Below are 18,680 nucleotides of genomic sequence, written 5' to 3' on the forward strand. Positions count from 1 at the left end.
CCAATGTGTGTTCAGGGCAGTTTCTTCTCCTGTGTGAGTGACTGGCATTGGAATAAAATCCTCTTGTGATTGCTTCGACTGCTGTCTCTGAGAGCTTCCTTCAAGGGGTCCCAGTCGTGAGGCCCTCGGGCTTCACAAGGTAACTCCGCAGTTAAGAATGTGTAGGCTGCTGCAGAGGACCTGGGTTTGGTTCTCAGTGCTCACATCAGGAGGTTTACAACTGCCTGTGACTCCAGCTCCAGGGTTTCCAGATGCCATCTTGTGCACAACCCACACATAAACAGACAGACAGACACACACATACAATTAAAATTAAATAAAATGTGTGGCACACTGAATAAATCTCAATTTTGTACATTTCCCTAGTATTCTGACTTATTATTAAGGACAAGTGGGCCAGACTTTGACCCTAAGACTTCAATGACAGCAACAGATTCACCTCTTCTCCTTCCCTCCACACCTCATATTTCAGCTTCAACTTGGCCCTCTCCTGGCCAGCCATCTCTATCCCTCTGCCTCATGGCTGCTGACTGTCACTACTCCACAAGGAACAGCAAGTTGAACTCAAACCCAAGGTTGGATTTGGAGGCTGTAAAGGCCCCACCCTTTCCCAGTCTGGTCCCACTTAGGGCCCATCCACCTACCACCACCCAGTGCCCCTGCTTGAGGTTCCTCCTCTTCTGGAAACAGGGTCTAATGCGCCCTTCCCTCAGCCCATGGGATCCACTGTAGGTGCTCAGAGGAAGAGACATGACCTACCATCCTCCTTTCTTGGTACCTTCTAGGAAGTCCCTCTCTGTATGAGCTTGCTAGAATATTCTTCCTGGGGGGGGGTGTCATAGGATTCTACATAGTTTTAGAGAAAGAGGCAAACACCATTCTTGCATCCTCCCAAAGGCCAGCAAACAGGGGTCCCACCTGTTCTGAGCAACACAGTCAGCACCAAGGCAAAGGCAGAAGGAAGCAGCCTCAGGAAGCTTGTGATAGGCGAGGCCAATGAGGGGGTGGGAGGAGGGGAGTGACCCAGAGCCCCCTTGGTTTTCCTGTCAGCTGTCAACACTACCCTGTAATGAGCTAGCAGCCACCTGTCCAGCGCCCAGCCTGTGAGACCCCAGGAAACCAGGCCTCTCCTAGGTTGCTTTTCACTGGGTCTTCTGGGAGTCTTACAGGCCCATCGGTTTTGATACTGCTTCCTTACTTCTGTCTTCTCTACTTGACTGGTCTGAAGTGAGTCTGCCCTCAAGACCTCTTCTCCCCAGATTGCTTCTCATCCTCTCAACATGAACAAAATTCCCAGCAAGTTCCAATGAATGTGCTAGTTGGTTTTGTCAGCTTGACACAAATGTAGACATATCTGGGAAGAGGGAATCTTCACTGATAGAATGCCTCCATAATATTAGCCTTTAAGCAAGTCTGTGGGGGCATTTTCAGTTTTAATTAGTGATTGGTGTGTGTGGTGCCATCCCTGGGCATATGGTCCTGAGTTGCATAAGAAAGCAGGCTGAGGACGCCCCAAGGAGAAGGCCAGTCTGCAGCAAGCTCCATGGCCTCTGCTTCCCTTCCTGCCTCCAGCTTGCAGCCGCGAGCTCCTTCTGACTTCCCTTCATGACGGGCTGTGAGGCGTAAGATGGAATAATCCTCTCAGAGCTGGTTTTGATCCTGTTTCGTTACAGCGGTAGAAAGGAAGCTAAGAGCCCCAGACGCCCTTTCTGTTCCTCCTGGGTCACCTTGTACATCCTCCAGGCTTGCTCTCAGCATCTTTGTGCCTCCGGCTTCTTCCCTCCCGCTGGGCACCAGGCAACCACCTATTTGCCATCTTCACTTTCGGCGGGTGGGGTATTAAGCAAGCAATCTGGACTTAATTAGCTAAAAATAAACTTCTAGTTTGCAGCCTGCTCCATTCTACTTGCTCTCAGGGTCTCGGCCTCCTTTGTGGTAGCAATGGGAATCAGACCCACAGCCCTGCACATGCTGGGTTCATGTGCTACCACAGAGCTACACCGCAGCCCTGTGGGTCTCCAGCTAAGGAAACATGAGTGCTGAGCAGAATAACTCTGTCTACAAAGTTCTTTAACCCACACACCTGAAAGCCACTCGTGACTGTTCTTTCACTCATGCCCAGCAGCCAGCCCTGGCGAGGCCCCCCAGGAACCCTTCCAAAACCTGCTCTCTTCTCCCCTCTCCACCACACTTCTAGATCCTGTGGCCATCGCCCTCTGTGTAGACCACAGCTGTGTCCTGACCCTCTCTGATCTCCTTCTGGTCTCCTACAACCCACTTTCCGTACAGAATGGAGCGCAATCTTTGAACGGTACATGTGGTATCATGCTGTCCTGCTTACGGCCTTGCACAGCTCCCCACTACATTGAGAATAAAAGTGCATCCCTTCCTGGGACCTGAGCTAGCCCAGCCTAGCTCCTCCTACACCATGTTCCTCTCCCTCTCTCAAGCCACACTTGACCTTCTCTATGTTCCTATGTCTGGTAAGTCTGCCTATTGCTGGGGGGGGGGGGCATGCGTGCATATCTACTGTTAATGCTGTAAAGTCCATGACTTTGTGTATGGACCACCTCTTGGAGACATTTTGGCCAGAGACAAAACAGTTCTCCAGGGTCATGGGGAGGGTCTGTTCTCCCATCCTATTTTCTTAGCAGACAGCTGGACTTTGAACCTAAAACCAAGCCAAACACTTTCAAGTCTTGCCAACAGCAAAAAGACCATAACATGATTTCTGTACTAATCTGAAAATGCAATAGACTTTGCCAAATTGTAATGTGAAGTGAAAGAGGGGCATATTGACGTAAGAGAAGCTAGTTGCTAAGGCAACAGCGCACGCACACACACACACGCACCTTTTAGAAACTTTCAGCGTTCAGTCACATGAGGAGAGACAGGGAACATGGTTCAGTAGTTAAGGAAATGAAAGAGGGCACTGAGCTCTCTTCAGCTGCAGTTATCGGTGGCCATGAAGTGCTGGAAACTGAACTCGGTCCTCTGCGAGAGCAGTGCATAGGGGCTCAGCCCCAGCCATCCCACCCCTCCCCTACTTTTGTCACTCTGCCAAGTTACCCAGTTTCTTTGAAATGAAGACATACTCAGGCAGACTTCAAGCAGCATAGTTTTCCACATTCCACCTGATACAACCTGGCTTCTAGTTTCTTCCCCTTTACAGATGGGCAGACCCAGTGAGCTGCTAATGAGTAGACCATGGCCCAATGTGCGCTGACCTCAAAGGCTACTAGCCCAACACCTACCTGGCTCTCACTCTGAGGACACCTACCTGAGGGACCCAGTAATTACACAAACATCCAGGCTACAATGAAAGGCCACTCCAAGGGTCTGGCTCAGCCCCAGCTTAGGTCCTGGCCTCCATCTCCAGACTTGCAAGTTGCAGGACCTTCAGATGATCTTGTCTGTCCCCACAACACTAAATGGAGCTATTCCTGCCAAGCTCTCCCCAAGCTGCAGGTCTGTGAGCAGCATGAATGTTGTCTGGGGTTGCCACAGCTACACAGTCACAGAGAGTTGGAGTGCTGGGGTCTGGAAGGTATGTTTGAACACTGGAAAGCCATTCACAGACATATAACCAGCAGATACACCCAGCTCCCTCCCCAGTGACTCACCTGAAAACTTTCTTAAAGTGAGATCTGGTAGCTTGTACCTATGACCACAGAACTGGGGAGACTGAGGCAGGAGTTTCACAAACTTCAAGCTATCCTATCTTTAAAGTGGGTGGGGGAACCCCAGAGATAGATGTCATTTCAGGCTAGGTTCTGAGGATACCTTGCAGAAACCATAATCCAGCCCAGGCCTTGCTCAAGTCCAGTCTTTTAAGTCTTGAGTGTTTGCTCCCACCACAGATCTTCAACAGTGCCCGCACTGTCCCGCGCTCCCTTTTCTCCCTTCACAGTGTTTGTTCCCAGATGCCAAGGCACCTCCTTCTCAACACACGGGAGCTTGTTTTTTTGTTTTTTTGTTTTTTAACACTCTGATCCAAACAGGATCTAAGAGACTCCTATGGGAAGAACTCAACTCTAAAAGCTTGAGATCTGAGACCAATCCACAGGCATGGTGACTTTGAGCAAAGACATCTGAGAAGGTGGAAGAGAGGGAGAGAGACCCACATATACTACTGCCAGCTGCTTGTAACCCTGACTGCTGAGGGAGGGGAGGGGAGAAGAAACTGGGGCAATCTGTGAGTCTGTGGATAAGACTCTTGAGTTATCATATTCACTCCAGACCCCTGCAAAGTGTTCCCACCAAGTTTTATAGGTCCCTGGGCTCCATCTTCTATCTCACTTATGCTAAAATAACAAAGCTGTTCCCAAGCAGTCCTGCCATTCTGCTGACCTCAGGGCCTTTGACATCCTTCTGCAGCATTTATCCAGCCTTCTAAGCCAGTTTCCCACAGCTGCTCCTGCCCCACAGCTGCTCCTGCCCCACACAGCTGTTGTCTGTGGAGGCCTGCAGCCACGTGGTCAGCCATAGAAAAGGATGTTCCTCTCCTCCACTGCAGGACTCTTCCCGCTCCATTCATGACCAGCCTTCTCCTCACCCCCACATCCTGAAGCTCCCTGACAGCCTGCAGGATGTGCAGCAGCAAGAGGCAGGACTTGCCAGGGCTGCCAACCGGGTGAGGTCAAGGAGTCTCAAGGTTGTTTCCCGCAGGAGGAGACTATGAGGGGAGTATCTGACTCAGGCCCCTCTCCTTGGTTTATTTCTATCTTTCTGTGCCCCATGTCTCTTCAGACTGTCCTCTGAGTAACCTGTCTCTATGCCCAGATTTCTGTTGTTTATAGGAACAGCAGTTGCTTGGGATAATGACTTTAACTCAATGACCTCTGAAAGATTATCTTAAAACGTCACATCCTGAGTTACCTGAGTTAAAACACGAACATACCTGTTTTGGGAGAAGAGGCAAGCTTTGCCTCTAATGGGCTCTTTCTATTTTTCACAGAAACAGCTACAGATCTGATTCACATCTGATTCATATGCATGGAGCCATCATATTATTTGGACACATTCTGCCTGGATGCCAGTCCAAATAATTTCAGGGCTCAGAACCCTGAGAGGATTCATTTTCTCTCTCTCTCTCTCTCTCTCTCTCTCTCTCTCTCTCTCTCTCTCTCTCTCTTTTCCCCCACAGACAGCATCATGGCTTCCTGTACTGTCTGGACTAGCAGGCCTCTCCCACCATCTCCCACACTCTACCTCAAGCGTTGCGCCTCTGCCCCCGCGTAGGGAGCTGTCACCCTATACTCACTTCATGCTCCCAGCTCATCCCTTGCTGAGACTATTGTTTGCCGTCTTGAGGGTATCCTGTATCCCCATGAGAGCCACAGCAACATACTTGTGTCGTGAGGCGGTGTGTCATCTAGAGAGATAGCTCTACCCTCCACATCCACAGAGGCGTATAGACTGGACCCAGAGCCAACAGCCACAGTCATTTCCTCTGTCTCCGTCTTCTTTCCTGCCTCCTTCAGTCAGCTGCTGTTTCCAGAGTCCCTGATGTGTTTAATGGACTGTGATAATAACTGCTTGTGAGGTTCCTGCTGTTACAAAGCACAGAGTTAGCGTCTTAACTGAGTGCAGTGAATTATTGTGCAACTCACATTTTGGCGGACCAGGAAGACCTTACGTTCTTCCTGGTTGAACCTTACATTCAAACGTTCTCCAGATGGAGGCAGTGTTCTGAAGAGTTGTGAAATCTTCCAGAGATGGAGCCTACCAGAGGAGGATGATCATCAGAGGCTTGATTCCACTTCCTGTCTATTCTCTACTTCCTGGTCCACCAAGTGTGAGCAGGCAGCTTCACCCTCCAGCCACCACAGGCACAAGCTATTCCTGTCTCCATGACTCCTCGTCATTGGCTGATATCTGGTCACAGTGATGAGAAACATCACCCCCCCCACACACACACACATACACAGACACACACACACACAGACACACACACATACACAGACACACACACACAGAGAACCACTGCCATCCTCTGCTCTCCTCCAGGCGCCCCATCAGTGAACTCTAACCTGCAGGCTTCTGCTGGCCTCAGGCAAGAGAAGCTCTAAAGAAGACTACGGAATGGGGTGGAGGATATGAATCCCTGCCAGGCTGCCACAGGTTGCAGATTTCTGCTCTTGTTGGTGGCCTTTTCCATGAAGGGCCCCGGACGGGAGGCTTGTTCTTTCCTCTCTGCCAGTGGTGTATGGCGGCAGCCTTGCCCTCTGAGCCCCAGGCTCTGCACTACCTGTGGTTTCCATAAACTCTGCCTACAGCTTTCCAAAGACCCTTCATTAAATGTTTCTCAGACTGCCTAACGTGAGGGTGTTGATGTGTTCTGATGGCACGCAGCATTGGATTTATTACTGAGCCCCCACTCCCGCCAAGCAATCCAGATGTTGCCTAAAATTCATCGGCTCACGAGCTATTGTCCTAGCTAACACGAACTGTCAACTTGATGTGAACTAAAAGTCCTAAAAGAGGAGTTTCAGGTGAGTGGTTGTGTGTGTCTGGTCAGCATGGGTACCTGCAGGACTGCTGTAACTGTTAAGTTTCAGGTGAGTGGTTGTGTGTGTCTGGTCAGCATGGGTACCTGCAGGACTGCTGTAACTGTTAAGCGATGTGGGCGGGCCCAGCTCACCATGGGAACTCCCAGTCCCTCGGCTGTGCAAGCAAACCAGCTGAACATGAGAAAGTGAATCTAAGCCTGGGACCGTTCCGCCAAGGGTGAGTTCCCTGGTCAGAGGTCACACTGCATGGAAAAGCTAGCAGCCCCGGCTTCAGGTTCCTACTGAAGTCCCTGCACTGACTTCCCTTCCCAGCCCTGGCTTCAGGTTCCTACTTAAATCCCTGCACTGACTTCCCTTGGGGACAGGCTGAGACCTGGAAGTGTAAAATGGAAAACACCCCTTTCTTCCCTTAGGTTGCTTTGTTCAGAAGGTTTTAACACAACCACAGAATGAAAACAGGACAGCTGCAGATGAGGTCATGTGGTGTTGATACAGGTCCCTTCCCCGAGTTCAAATGTCTTCTGAGTTTCTAGGATTCCCGAGTCTTGGAACCAGGCTATTCCCGAGACCAAGAGGAACACACATACACACTTAAACACACTCACTCACACACTCACACACACACACACACACACACACACACCACACACACACTCTATATACATACACAGAGACACACAAAGAAACACACACACTCTATACACATACACACAGACACACAAAGAAACACACACACACACACACACACACACACACACTCTTTAGATTTATAAGTCTCTCAACTAGATTGGACTGGTTTTGGTAGAGTCTGGATATATTTGTCAAAGATATATGACCCTGAACAGGACCAAATCTATATGTGAGCTCTCTTTTTCAACCATGGCCCATTTTATGTGAGAACCCCCTCCCTTTGGGATCATGCATAGAAATGAGCTTGATACTTACCCCCACTTCACATCTGCAGGGGTTGCCACCCCCTCACCACCCATCCTCCCTGACTCCCTCTCTTCCTGAAGAGAGGCTCCAAGCTATTGTCTGTATCTTTGCACATAACCTCTGTACTGGCCGCTTTTCTCGTGGCTTTGATAAACACATTTGACAAAAGCAACGTTAGGACGGAAGGATTGCTGGAGTTCACAGGTCAAGGGTCCAGCTCGGGAAGGCAAAGCAGCAGGAGCCTGAAGCTGCTGGCCGCTTCGCATCCACAGATGGGAAGCAAAGACAGAAATGAGAACTGATGTTCCACTTTCTCTTTACTTAGTCTGGGACCCCACCCTGTGGAGTGGTGCTGCCCATGGGCAGGGTAGATCTTCCAGCTTCAGTAAACCCAATCTAGACACTTCACACAGACACCCAGATGTGTGTCTCCTAGGTGACTGTAAATCCTGTCAGGCTGACAATCCAGATTAACCATCCCGGTGCCTCCTGTCTGCTGGAGGTCAGCTGCACCCAGAAAAGGTGAAGTTCTCTCTTTTCTCCATCTTCAGACTCAACTCTACTGAAACATTCCTGTTTGTGAATGCTCTGGGGGTCGGGGCAGGGGGACAGGGTGGGGGCATGATAGAGACAGAGACAAAGAGCCTCATTTAGATTTCACTATGTCTGCCTCTCTTCTCTCCCCTCAAAGTTGCTCCTCAGAGTTATCTTACACTCCAACTCCAAACCCTCTCTTCTCACTTCAATCACTGTCGTCTGATCCGCCTCCTGTTGGCGTCTACCTCCCTAGCAAGTGTATCTACCTGTGACTCTTGGTACCTGTTCCATCCCTGACACTGGAAGCTGGACCACACAGGCTACCTCTCTGTCCTTCTGAGGCTTATGCAGCGCCTGGCACGTGCAAGCTCAGCTCTGTTACTCCTCCATCTGAGGGAGACTGCCCAATGGCTCTGGGCCTATCTTAGCATAAATCCGTAAATCCTTATTCTGGTCTCCACAGCACCCTTTCGGGCAGGATCTGGTCCCTGACTGCTTTTGGCCTCTATTTTGTGCCACTTCCTTCGAAGCCAGGCACATCACTTCAGTCTCCAGACACACTGTCCGTCTCATGTTAGCAGACCCTCCTGAGCACTCTCCTGTCTGTAATCCTTAACTGTGATGGGGTAAGGAGGTGAGAACGAGGGTGACAGAGATGGTAGTGACTCTGCCACCTACAGTGCGTTTCCATCCACTTTACATACATTCTTCTTAATCTTCACAACAACGTCATGGAGTAGGGTCTGTTGTCCCTGTGCTCCAGATGAGAAAACTGACACTCCCGAAGTTCAGTGGCTTTCTTCGGGTCACACAGGGAGAAAGTAGAAAAGTCAGAATTGAATCCAAACCTCTTGAACTCAAAACCAAACAAAACAAAAAACCCGGTCTCGGTCATCTCTCTCCTCACCACTGTTTAATTACTCAGCCTAGAGACGCAGGCAGAACTGAATTTGGATGTAGGGCTCCACTGATTCCTAGGCGGTGGTCCTAGGCAAGCCACTCAACTTTGTGGGGCATCAGCTCCCTGAGGCTGGGGCTGGCTGGCTACACATACAGAAGCAGCTTTTTCTGCTTCGCACGTCTCCCTTCTACCCTGTCTGTGGCGCTCTCTGGCCTCTGGCCTGTCCAAATAGGGCTCTGCACATTGTCACAGACACAGTCTGGGAGCTGCTTCTGGGACCAGGCCTGCACCAGCCTGTGGAAGTACCTGGGACAAGCAGAGAAACAGCCTGTAATTGATCTCGGTTAGAGCTGGGCAGGTCCTGTCTTCCTTGGTAAGGGCCTCAGGAAGCGGGGTGCTGTCTGATTTATGTCCCTATTGCACCAGAGATGACCTGGTGCCCTCTCGACGTGTTCGAGCATTGGATAAGGCCATAAAAAAAAGAATTGGGACTGCATGTTTGTTCTTTCACCACTGGCTTATTCTCTGATGCTCCCAGTCGAGGTCAATCCCCTGCAGTATCCTCCATGGGAAATGATGTGTGTGGCCACGCTGTGTGGTCAGGTTGCTGGGAGTTCTGGACCCTGATCTTGGCCCAGCAGCTGCAGACAATGAACGGGAGGGGAAAAAAAATCACAATCTCATTTTGTGGTTTCTGTGACTCTCTGTTTACAAATGTCCTCCAACCACATCCTGATCTTGCATCTCCTTCCAGCCTCGGTCCTGACCGGTCACTTCCTCTCACAGGATGCTCGACTTCCAGGTTGTGTCTCTCTTACTGGTGAGCACCACACTGACACTGAGGAAAGCTACTTTCCCTGGCATGGTACAGCATCTCAGTACAGCTCCTTTACAGCACTGCATACTTTGTTTTGGACTTAGGGTGCTTGCAGTAAGTTGAACAGACTGAATTCTGGAAATAAAAGGCTGTGCCTTAGTCAGCCCTGTAGCTACAGCACGCAGGAAGAGCCACCTACTTTTGGCTGAAGGACTGAATGGACGATCAAATGACCAGAGATGGACAGTTTAGTAAGATTGTCTACGGTGAGAGAAAAATACGCAAGCTGAACACTGGGTCTCAGACAACCCTGAGTGGCTTCAAACTCACTGTATATGTAAGAATGACCTTGAACTTCTGACCCTCTCTCTGTCTCCTAAGCACTGGGACTAGAGGTGTGTACCACCATGTCCTCTTTTAGGTAGTTCTAGGGATCAAACCCAGGGCTTCATGCATGTGAGGTGAGTACTCTACCAACTGAGCTACTGCCCCAGCCCTGGAGACAGTTTTGAAGTCTTCATTAGAACAGTTTCTAATATCCAACTGGAAGCATTGAAGTTTGATATTAATTTCTTGAAGCTTACTACAGTTTGAATGTGTCCTTCCCCCACTCCCACCCCCTTCATTCTTGGGCTGAAAACTTCAAATTCATGTTATTGGTATCCAAAGGCAGAGCCTTGAGAAAGTAAGATTTGATAAAGCAGTGAGAGGAGGTCCTCTCTACAGGAGAGGGAGAGAGATCTAAGCAAGCAGGCTTGCCCTGTCTCGCCGTGGGAAGCCCTCCGCCATGCTAAGATACATCAGGAAGGCCCTCACAAAGGAAAGATGCTGGTATCCTCATAGTAGCAAGAGAAGACAGATTAATACACAGCCACAAAACTAAGACCCTATTTAGAGTCACACCCTGAGCCTTGTCATCTAGAGCCAGCTGAGACTCGGAGAGATTAACCAACTCTAGCTTTGAATGAGGAGTTAACAGCAAAGCCCTGATACGGCCCCTAAGCCTGCTGAGCTCAGTCACAGCCCGCTCCTCTTCCAACACCCTACACGCAGATCCTACACTTAATCCTGGATTCATTCTCCCTGCTGTTAGCGGCAGGCATATACATAAACTAGACTTCCAGAGTCTTTTGGAATTCAAGCGGAGAAGACAGTAAAATCTTCTACAACATAGAGGAACTCATTCGGGACATTTTACAAAGACAAGATGGATTTGTGACAAAGGTATCCACGAACTGCCTCAATTGCTGGAGGAGTATTAGTATTAGTGACAAACTGCTATAAGAAAGAGACTTCGTGGGCCCAGAGAGAGATGGCTCAGCAAAGAAGAGCGTTGGTTGCTCTTCCGATCTGAGTGTAACTCCAAGCACCCACATGGCAGCTCACAACTGCCTGTAACTCCAGTTCCAGAGGATCTGGCACCCTTGCAGAGACATGCAGGCAGAAGAACAATGCAGGAAGGAAGGGAGGGAAGGAAATACAAGTCTTAAATGAGATACACACCATGCTGGGCACAATTCCTTTAATACTAGCACTGGGGAGGCAAAGAAGGGCAGTTTTCTATGAGTTGGAGGCCAACCTGTTTTATGTAGCTAATTTCAGGACAACCAGAATTACTGAGATTCTGTCTCAAAGAAAAACAAACAAAACAACAACAACAAAAAAAAAAGACACACTGAGTGCTCTCTCTTGAGAAACATTACAGGCTAGGTAGAAGGCACTTGGAGTGGCTCTGTTCCCAGGGGTTCCTTGAATACAAAGACCTGGGTTTCCCTCGCCCACTGCTGCTTCTGGGCCCCAGTGTATTTCCCCATCTTCGTTCTGTGTGAGATGTGTGACTTCATTGTCAGCAGCACTGGAATTGGAATAATCTAGAACACGGGCATGTTTCCAGAGAGACTGAAGTGAGGAGAAAGGAGAAAGACTCGCTCTGTATGTGGATGGTACAGACACCATCCAGGGCCTAATGTCTCAGACTTGACAGGACGGCACTACACTTCCAGCACGCATGTCTCTTTGGCATCCTCACCATGGACATAATGTGACCAGCCACTGATACGCTTCCCTTCACACCCCCATGACAGACTGTGTCCCCTCAAGTTGTGAACCCAAGTCAGCTTTTTCTTATCTGGGCTTTTTTTTTTTTTTTAAATAAATAGGACCTTTCTTTCTTTCTTTCTTTCTTTCTTTCTTTCTTTCTTTCTTTCTTTCTTTCCTTAATTTATTTATTTATATGTAAGTACACTGTAGCTGTCTTCAGACACTCCAGAAGAGGGCATCATATCTCATTACTGATGGTTGTGAGCCACCATGTAGTTGCTGGGATTTGAACTCAGAACCTTTGGAAGAGCAGATGGTGCTCTTAACCGCTGAGCTATCTCACCAGCCCTCAGGGCTTCTTTTTATCACGCATTTTGTCCACAATGAGGACAATAACTAATCTGTACCTCTCTAGTTCAGCCTGTAGGAGAGGAGAGAGGTCGACTTGACCGGCAGGGCTTCCATCACTGGGAAGGGGAGGCTGCCTGATCCAGGCTGTTCACTGTCCACCAATCAGATTTTGCTCATATGTCACACCTAAGAGGCAAAAATGTCACTTATAATCAGGTGGCCGCCTGTCCTGAGAAGCCTCAGAAGGGAGGTCCATGGATGAAAGCCCGAGATGATCCCGTGGTGTTCTGGAGCCCGCCCACACGGGCTCTGGAGTCCCCACCCAGAATGGCATGAATCCCCACTGACCACCCAGTCGGACACTCACTGACATCAGCCTTGAAGCCAACCTTGACGGGAGATAGGGACTGCAGCCCTTCCACACCTTCCAGGCAGCAAGCAGGGCCTAAGCATTCATCTACACGGTGGGTAACGGACTCCAGGAGGTGCCGTGCAGTGTATGTCACAGCCAGGCCCTGTGTTCATGGCGGGTGAACTGCTGCCTTCACCCCTCCCTCCTTACACCTTCCTTGCATTTACTGGGCATCAAAATGCCTGATACAGAGAAGCCCTGCTAAACCAGGCAGTCGTGGTGCATGCCTTTAATCCCAGCACGAGGCCAGCCTGGTCTTCAGAGTGAGTTCCAGGATAGCCAGGGCTACCCATAGAAACCCTATCTCGAAAAAACAAAACAAACAAACAAAAAAGAAGCCCTGTATCAGGGCCTCACTGTCTCAAATTCATGAGGTTAGCCCGCGTGGCCTTTGCATCTCTTGTGCCTAGAGACTGCCTTTCCTGGCCCAGGCATCCACCCTTGGACTACTCAGCTTGGTCCAGAGACAGAGTAGCTGCATCAAGACCTCGAATGAAGTTGAGATTGAGGAGCAAAGTATAAAACTGTGTAACAGAGGAGTGGGGAGAGCTCCTTCTCCCATCCCTTCCAAGGGTTTAGCTCCTAGGAGACCCTCCTGGTCCAGCCCAATTTAGTAGAAGACATAGTTATACTGGCTGAGGAGGCAGGAGGCCTCTGGATGTGTCTTATATTGTGAGAGTATCTGCTTATGGTCTAGACAGGCCAGCAGTGGTTTGCAGGAGGCCTGAGGTCCACACCGAAGAATCTTGGGAAGAATCTTGTCGAATGAGCCTCGCAAAGTCATCCAAAGGGGAGAAAAGGAATCCCAACTTCACAGTCGCACAGACCGGCTCCTTCTGAGCTGGATGACCTCAGTGGAGTTCATGTGACACATTTCCTATGTGATGGGTCCCCGGGCCTAAGGATCTCTGCCTAGAGTCCTTCAAGGCCTCCCACCTAAAAGCACATCTGTTCCCGGTTTCCTCACAATTTCCTCCCTTTCTTTCACTTAGCAGCCCTGTCAGAGCTTGAGGGAGCAGTTCCAGTGTCCTTTATTTGAAATGCTTAAGACAAAAGTATTTCTGGCTTTGTATTTTTCCAGTTGGGGAATATTTTCAAATACAGGCTCTCCTGAGAGTGGGACTCAAATCCAAAGAAAAGAATCTTTTCTGTTTCATGTACAGTATACACAAATAACCTGAAGCTTATGTGTCCAAGGTTTTTAGTGTAACTGGGTTTTGAAAAACATTTATTTTTATTTTATGTGCATGGGTGCTTTGCCTATATGTTATGTTTGTGTATGACTTGCATGCCTGGTCCCTACAGAGGCTAAAACAGAGTTACAGATAGCCGTGAGGCACTGTGTGGGGGCTGGGAATAAGGCTTGGGTAGGGCAGCCAGTGCTCCTAATCCTAACTAGACTCTTGATGGTACTCATCAGACCACGCGTGATTTGTTTTTGACACCTGTCATCATATCCACTCAAAATGTCTTAGATTTGGGGTTTGGGATTAAGAATGCCCAAGCTGTCTAGATTTATTTGCTTCTCTCCTAAACTGGTTTTTATCTGTCTCTGTACCACTGTGTGTTCTCCCATATTGGTTTTCTTTAGTGCATGTCTGCAATACTTAGCCAAAGGCTGGCCCAAAGATGCCACATAAAACCTCGTAAGGTTTTATGAAAGGAGAAACAGAGAAAACTAAAGTCTCTAAACCTTCTGTGTAAATGCGACATTTGAAAGAAGCAGGGGCAGAAGCAACTGGAAAGCATGCTGATGTCCGGGTTGATACTAACCCTTTAGTTAGATACCTGAGGGACTCCAGGAGGAAATGGAGGATATCACAAAGACTGCAGGAAACCTCCCAGGAGGCAGGAATAGCCATCAACAGAAATGGGCTTCAATGGCTCCATAATCTGAGCTAAAGGTCAACCCTACCTGTACCATTGGGGGGCGGCAGGGGTCTAGATAGAGCTGATCTAGACCTAAAGGGGTGCGGAAAGGGGTAACTGGCATCGTCAGCTCCTTGGCATGGAAGAGAGACAAACCTACAGGAAAGGCTGCCCTGGGTACTCCACACTCCTGCTTATCACCACCCCCGACCCCCAACCTCACGAGGCACAGAAAACCCTTCACTATCGAGTTACTTGTCTCCTGGCTGGGGCAAAATTACGCAACAAGAAGCCACTTCAGGGAGGGAGGGTTTACTTCAGCTCACTCTGTGAGATGGTACAGCCCATCATGGCGGTGGTAGGAAAGCATGACGGCGGCAGAAGCCAGCGGCTGTTGGTCACACTGCAGCGGCAGTCAGGAAACAGCTTATGAACAGGAAGTGGGGCTGGGCTGGGACACCTCAAGACCCACCTGTCAGTCAACCCACTTCCTCCAGCAAGATCCCGCCTCCTAACCGGTCCACAACCTTTCCAAACAGTTCCACTCCCAAGTAAACCTGTAAGCATTAATACAATTATTAAATTTTATGTTTTCTTTTCCAAGCCTCGGTTCTCAGAATGATGGCCCCGAGACTAGTTATTTATTAATAAATGCTTAGGCCATAAGCTCTGGCTCATTCCCTGACTAACTCGCAACTTCTTTACCCATTTGAACTAGTTTATGACTACCATTTGTTTATTTACCTCGCTTTAGTCCAGCCCTACTTCTTTCTTCCCTTCTTTCTTCGCGTCCTCCTCAGTGTCTAGCTTGAATCTCTCTCAAACCTCTCTGTGCATCTCCTTTATCCTCTCTCAGCGACTCTCTTTATACTGTCCTGTCTTCAGCTCCTGCGGGCTGACATCCAGGTCCCCGGTCTGTCTCCTCCACTTGACTCTCTTTACGCTCGGTCTCCTTTTAGTCGCACACTATTTCCCAGAATCCTCTCTCTTCCTGCCAGTGTCCCACCTCTTACTTCCTGCCTCAGCTCATTGGCCATCGGCTTTTTTATTGACAGGTGATGCTCTTAAGCGATTCTCTCCACCTGTAGAGGGTACAATTCACATTGAAACCTCAAATCACCAATGCCAGGTGTGTATGTGGAAAGACTGGTGAACGCCAGGCAGCAGAGCAACACTGAGCGTGACCAAGGCATAAAAGGCTGTGACGCTATTGGACATTTCTCTAATTAAACAATATTGCCTCTTAACAATCCCTCCCCTGAAACTCTGGCCAGGCTCAAGACCTCCACCCTACGTTCTTGAAATTCCGGCTGTGTTGTTTGCTTTTTTTCTTCCTTCCTTTCTTTCTTTTTCTTGTCACTATGACCAAATATTCAGACAGAACAGCCTCAGAGAGGAAGGATTTATTTTGGCTCAAGGTTTTACTGTTCCCTCCTCTACAGATAGGAAGCAGAGAGGGAATGGGGGAGAAGCTGGGTAAGCTGAGCACACCCTCCACCAGCAACCCTCTTCCTCCAGCGAGACCTCACTCATCTTTCTCCACCTTCCAGAAATGCTACCATGTTCTAACTCTATCACGGGACTGGCATGTTCATTGTGTAAGAGCCCTTACAATCTAATGCTCTCTGTCTCTCTCTGTCTTTCTCACACACATGTGCGCGTGCGTGTACACACACACACATACACACACACACGCACGTATACACACACACACACATGCACACAGGCTTCATTAATCTAAACAACTCTACAGTCAACCTGACAATGGGGGTTATCATCACACCAACACAAAGCTCATTTAAGGTTGAGACAGAGGCTCTGGAGCTGGGTAAGGACTTCCTGGTCTCTAGATTACAGACCAAGACCCTTGAATATACTTCTCTCTTGAACAGCTCTTGAAACAGAGATAATCAGCTGTGAGGGGGAAATCCCACCTTCTGGGTACCAGGTAGGTAAGGAGTTCCCTCCATATTTTTCTCCCTGGGACTTGCGCAAAGGGAGGGATTACTGAGTCCTAGGACAGGCCATCCAGACCTTTTGTGCCACGGGAGCCTGAGCACTGGGAACTGAGACTGCAGACTGTCTAGCTCTTTATTTCCTGTGACATGCATAGTGGCAAATGTCTACTGACAACTGTTCCTCCACTCCAGAAGCAGCCAGAGTAGACAGGAGTTCCAGAGGCCTAGAGACAGGGTAGGATGGATCCATCTGGGTCAGAATACCAACCTTGACCCATCATTAGTTGTCTTGGCTACAGTGCAGAGTCACAAGTGCATACTTGTTCTTTTGCCAGCCCTGTAGAAACATGGAAGGGAAAAGGCATTTTTAGAGAAAACAGGGCAGGTGACAGAAGATAGCATCTCCATTGGCCTTGCCCAGTGTCAACCAACTAGAAACTGGACCACCAAGTACAAAAGGTTTCTTCATTCATTTGATTCATTTCAATATAATGATGATTTTGTAGTGGAGGTCATTGTGTCCAGGTGGCACCAAAGGTCAAGCTCAGGAACTGTGAGCCCAACAGGGCACAGAGACCTGAAGGCAGAGAAGAGAAACCTACCTTCCAGTGCTGACTCCCTGCTAGAGGGTAGACCGGGGAGGATTATTGGTGCTTAAATGGAGTGTGGGGGTGGGAGTGTATAGCACATACGTAGTTACAAAACAAGAGACATATTCATGAATGAATGATCAAATGGTTTAGTAAACATACAACTCTATTTTCATATTTCTTCTAGAACTTCATGAAAAGATAGACCATAGCAAAATTATAATCATCATCATCATCACCACCACCACCACCACCATTGACTCTGGGTTGTTGTATTAGTCAAACTTTGTGTTGCTGTGATTAAAAAAAAAAATCCAACACAAACAAGAATGGTTTATTTTAGCTCATGATTTTAATATATAGTTCTTAGCTCTGCTGGTTTGGGGACTATTGTGACACAGAACATCTTTGTAGCAGAGGGAGCAGATAGAGAAGAGACCAGTGCGCAGGCATGTCTATGCCCTAGCAACCTACTCCCTCTCTCTATGTCCTACCTCCCTATATGATGCCACTATCAGAGGGCCAAGCATGCTATACCACAGTTGATGTAACTATAGAAACCTGAAGCCTAATGAATAGCATTGCCTGCCTACGTCCCCTTCAGAGGTAGGAGACTCCAATCCAGATCCATTACAAAGAACCTCTGGGAACCTGTAAGCGGAGGCCTAACTCAGAGACCCTGATGATCTGTCTTCCCAAGGGGCTCCAGCTAACAAGCCTTCTTCCTCAGGAGAGTCGAGAGCAGCCATACCTGCCCCAGTTCCTGAGCTTTGATCTCATGTCTGACCTGCCTCTCACCCCTGCTCTCATCTGACAACTCCCGCTGGGTTGACCCCATCTCTGACCCCTGCCTACACTAGTTTTCAGTCTTGCTGCTCCAGGTTGATCTCTCATCTCGTGACAGCTCTAGGCAGAACCATATTCACACCAGCCACAAGTATTAGGAGCAAGACACCATCCTTTCTCACGATGAAACGGCAAAGGGAATATTCAGAGCCACAGAGCTCCGACAACTGAATTCCAGCAACTTAAGCCGACCCTGGTCCTTTCGCATCTGTGGGATGTAGACCAGTAACCTACAGAGAGCTTTTGGCATTTTCTGGAACCACATGAGTTCATTCACTGAATAAGTGGTCTGTGAGTGTGTCGAGGGGTGCATGTATGCATGCGTGTGTGCAAACGGTGCAGATGCGCGTGAGGGTGGGAAGGTGACATCAGTATATCTTCCTCCATCATCTTCCTGCCTTATCCTTTTAGACAGAGTCTCTTGGTGACCCTGGAGCTTCCTGTTAAAGCCAGCTTAGCTGGCCAGCAAGGCGATGGCAATCCACTTCCCTTCACCTTCCTCCAATGATGGGTTACAAATATACCACCACGCCAGAGAGCCTAAGGTCCTCATATTTACCCAGAAAGAACTTTAACCACTGAGCTATCTCCCCAGCCCACTGAAGAAATAAGTTCTTAAGGGAAATTTCATGATGGCTTCTATATTAACACAGGGACCGGAAAAAAAAAAAAAAAGGATAAACAAGTCATTGTCTCCACCCATAGGAAGGTCCCTTGTGCCCAATTTAGCCTTTGCATCCAGAGATGATGTTTTCAGGGTTAGGAGATTAATTGGGTGAAAGGGAAAAAAAAGATGCCAGCTTGCACTTAGAACTGGGATGCTTCTAGCTTTGTCCGTGCCTCCAAGGCCCTTCAGAGACTGGATCATCTGGTGGAGCCCAGGGAACTGGCTGATGCCTTACAATACAGTG

This window comes from Apodemus sylvaticus, chromosome 3, assembly GCF_947179515.1.
Source record: "Apodemus sylvaticus chromosome 3, mApoSyl1.1, whole genome shotgun sequence".
Lineage (NCBI taxonomy): Eukaryota > Metazoa > Chordata > Mammalia > Rodentia > Muridae > Apodemus > Apodemus sylvaticus.